Genomic DNA, 5,000 nt, shown 5'->3' with positions numbered 1-5,000 from the left:
GTGTATGTGTGTGTGTTTGTGTGCATGTATGTATGTACACACACACATATACAGGAGCAAACACACATACACAACTATAATCACATCCACAAACAAACAAACAAACATACTTACCCTTCTGCATACACGCTCAAGAGAACAAACCAACACGTACGTATACAAATACACACATGCAAACACACATACATTCTCAAAGTAACAAAAAACCTTACAGGCATACACACACATACACCATTTAAATACTCACTTGCACGCAAACACAAACAAACGCACACACACATTCACACACAACCAACGATGAAAATCACGTGACATGGCAACAATGAGATGAAAAATCGCCTTTTCCCAAACTCTGAGGCTGTGATTGCGTCATGGTGAAGCCCATTCCAGAGTTTCATTCATTCAGAATTTTGCGGTTGGGAGTGTGATTCGAGGAATGTGAAATGATGAGAATGATGAGGATGAGGAGGAGGAGGATAAGGAGGAGGAGGAGGAGGAGGAGGAGGAGGAGGAGGAAATGATGATGATGATGATCATCATCATCATCATCATCAACAACAATAATGATGATGATGATCATCATCATCATCATCATCAACAACAATAATGATGATGATAATAATAATAATAATGATAATAATAATAATAATAATAATAATAATAATAATAATAATAATAATAATAATAATAATAATAACGACAATGATAATAGTAATAGTAATAACGATGATGTAGTAATAATAATGATAATAACGATAATAACAATAATAATTATTATCATTATTTTGTTATTATTATCATTATTATCACCATTATAGTGATAATAATAATGATAGTAATATGGTAATGGGAGAAATGCGTTAAAGTTCGGGAATGATAACGAAAAATGTTAATAACTAGTAGGGGCTGATAAACAAAGGAAAATGTATATGGAGTGAAGCAAATAACTTAAAAAGATACGTAAAAAATCGATTGAAAGGTTAATTACAAAAGATATGAATGTGAGAGATATGAAAACACCAAAGACAAGTTTGAATTTCGGAAAGAAAATAAACCTAAGAGAGTGGAAAGGAGTAACGAACGTATGAAAAATTCCGTCGCAGAAATATTGGAAACAATAAACTAATAGAAAGTTCGGGAATGGTTACAAAAAAAGTGGAACCAAAAGCGAAGATCATCGAGATAGTCAATAAATATGTGACAAGACACCAATAACGAATGTAAAGCTAGATTTTAAGAATATGAATATAATTTAGTTTGCGTTGCACAACTGCTTGGAATTAATATTCGATTTATTACGTAATTATTCTATAGAGGGGATAAATTAATTCATTTCTAAGAATCTTATGTATTAAATTTTATGTTGTACCGTTTTCCATCTGTCGATTTCATCACATTATTAATTATTATTATTCCCTTTTTTTATTACTATATTAGTTTCTTTTCATAGTATGATGATTAATTATATTTCCTTTCTATTATTATTATCATTATTATTTATTTAATTATTATTTTATATTATTTATTTCATCTATCTATTTATTATCTATTATTATTATTATTATTTCCTTTTATTATTATTATTATTATCATTATTATTATTATTATTATTATTATTATTATCATTATTATTATTACTGTTACTGTTTTCCTCCTACTACTGATAACATTTTTTATTAATTGCGACTTTCATATCTGTCATAAAACGTCTGACCTTCACAAGGACGTTAGAGTTGTGTGTGTGTGTTTGTGTATGTGTGTGTGTGTGTGTGTGTGTGTTTTGTGTGTGTGTGTGTGTGTGTGTGTGTGTGTGTGTGTGTGTGTGTGTGTGTGTGTGTGTGTGTGTGTAGGTCGATTCGTATGTAGTAGCTATATTAACAAATGAGTAAATCACATCATTGGCAGCGTCTGGAGTGGGAAGAGGAAAAGGGGAGAGGGATTAGGGGGAAGAGAGGGGAAGAGGGGAAGAGGATAAAGAGGGAGAGGGATTGGGGGAAGGTGGAGAGAGAGGGGAGAGGGAGGGGGGTGAGGAAGAGGCATTCCCTCTCCCCTCCCCTCCCACCCATCACCCCCACCCCCAGAGTCGCAATCGTCCAGTCACATCCGTTTGTCGTTTCCGTCCTACCTGTTGTGTCGACCAGTTTCAAAGATTGCAGCTCGACAGTCAATTGTCCCTTGGCAATGGATGGCAAAATGAATCTCCCGTGGAACTATGCCGGAATATTTGGAGCAAAACAGGAAGCTAAAAAGATGCAAGTCATGGCGGCGAGGATGACTCTCCAGGGTGTCCTACGGGGCCACGGGGCCAGTGGTCGCGGACCTGGCCGAGCAAGGATGCGGGTTTTCGAACCTTGGCGTGAAATATCGTCTCAGTGAACTAGTCAAAGTCAAAGTAAAAAGAGAAAAAAGGGGGAAAAAAGAAATGTCAAAATATCAAAATAGAAAACTCAAAGTAAAAATAAAAATGTAAAAAAAATCGGTTAAAAACGTTTAAAAAAAATCAAAGTAGCCTACAAAGGACAAGATAAATGTCTCATTCAATCGCTTCTGAAATGCTTTCGACTTGATTGCCTTTTTAACAGCCATATATTCCATTCCAACCGAGAACAGGTAATGCATTCGTGATATTTACGTGATTCACATCATTTACCGCTACTTACTTCCGTCAAAGAGGAAATGCTTTGAATGAATGCCCACCTTTTTCATATATCATCATCTATCACATCTATCATTGCAATTTCCACGTATGCATCAGACCATCTACATCACGTCAACTCGCAAAATCATCGGAATGGACACAAAGGTACGGACGGGTTGATGTTGACCATTTATTAAACCAGAGTTCAAATTTTTACCCCATAAAACGGAGAGACATGTAGGGTTTTATCATGAGGTCTCTGGAATAACATCAATATGCGATGTTACACTCCAAACCAGCTCTGGAGGGATGACTGCCTTCAAAAGCCCTCGCTCGGCTTTACTTCCTCACCATAACTTATAGGACTCTGTCAAAGCCTCTGCTCGATTTTTTTTTCACGGTTTTTATTCTATTTATCCTTCTACTAATTTCTGCTAACACACACACACACACATATGCACATACTTACGTAACACATGCACACACACATAGATAGATATATAGATATACATGGTTAGACCGACAGACAGACGGAGTATACACATGTGTACGTATGTTTTTTGTGTCCTAGCCACATGTCATTACAAAGCGAGCTCGTTGCTGTCTTGTCTGTCACGGACTCCGACTTGTCAGAAATCTGACTTGTTTTCCGCTATTACATCGTCTACTTTAATTGAATCTATGCAAATTGTCCATTTTACATGCTCGGTCCTTATTGCTAAATTACATTATGTAAATCTCACGAGGACATCCACCCTCAGCCCATAACAAGTGACAAGGAGGTCAGTAACATGGCTACGTGAAGCGTTTCGTGGCGCTGCGAAGCGCTTCACGGAGCCCTGCCACTGGGAACGGCAAGGCCTTATTTCCCGCGGTTCGGTCTCGCAAACCTGAAGCTGTATGAACCCAGAAATACCTTCAAGATGTCGTCGATGAAGCGATAATCAGCTTCCTTTTTTTGTCAGTAAGAATAAGAATAACGACTAGAACAATTTACTAATCCGCATATTTGGGAATTTTAATAGCAGGGTATATGCCTTTCAAATCTGAGAAACGTGGTCAGGGGGATGCCATAAGTACCCGGCAAATAAAAAAAAGCTCATTTACTCTCCAGGAATGATCGACCAGGAATAAGAATGCAGTTTCTTCGAGAATTATAAAAGCATGATGTAGCCGGACTTGACATTACTTAGTAAATGTTATTACCACAAAGGGATCAGCATAATCTTGCTTTTACGTTTTTTGTGTTCGTTGTTGCCGGGATGTATTACTGTCTCGCACGAACAAGCATGTTTCTTGTTTTTTTGTTTTATAATTGTTGCTATGCGTCTGAAGGTTGTATGTTTTTGTAAAGAACTAGTGAGCCGTGAATCACATATTTGCAAAAGTCGTACCTGAAATTTTCTTGATTTTTTTCTCACGGTCGGATGCATGCCTGTAAAAGACATGATCGCCCAAGCAAACATCCTCAGGTTTGTGTTTTAAAAGTCGCTAGAGACAAGAATAGGCATTATCATCCAAAGTAATATTTCTCTTGTCAGCGATACTGTTTTACAGAAAGAAATAAAAAGGCCTTTTTGTGGCACTTACCTACGATATGTTCTTATATTTGTTACTTGATAACATTTCACACTATTTCTACATGACGCATTGGTGACATATATTTGTTACTTGATTTCCCAGTAGTACTACATATGATACATTGATAGATAAAATATACAACCCAGCCAAAGGAAAAAAAATTATATCAATATTATTACTGTTGTTGCTCTTAACATCATTTCTTATTGCTTTTACTGCTGCTGATATGTCTTTTTTTATCGTTACTTTCAATAAATGTATGTTTGATTCTAAGTTTATTTTTGATATGAACATTATCTTTAATTTATTTAATTTTCGCTCATAATTATCAACATGACTTCGTTTAATCTGTACTGTTACGTCAAAATCATTTTATAGAGTTAATTTTAGCTGTTATTAAATTTTCTAACCTATTCACTGTTCAGAATAATTGGCATTAGTTATTATAATGATGAAATCAGTGGCATAACAATCCATGCTAATGAATATCAATGATGATAATGATAATGATGATAACATTAATGATGACGATAATAATAATAATAATAATAATGATAATAATAATGATAATGATAATGATGATGATAATGATAATAATGATAAAAGAATAATAATGATAATGACAATATTATATAATAATAATATAGAATAGTAATAGCAACAGCAAAAATGATAATGATAAAAAAGATGATAAAGATAATCCTAATAATAACAATAATAATAATAGTAATGATAAAAGTCACAATATAAATATGTTAATTAAAACAACAATAATACCAAT

Source organism: Penaeus monodon, chromosome 4 (genome assembly GCF_015228065.2).
Source record: "Penaeus monodon isolate SGIC_2016 chromosome 4, NSTDA_Pmon_1, whole genome shotgun sequence".
Lineage (NCBI taxonomy): Eukaryota > Metazoa > Arthropoda > Malacostraca > Decapoda > Penaeidae > Penaeus > Penaeus monodon.
This window is presented reverse-complemented; position numbering follows the sequence as displayed.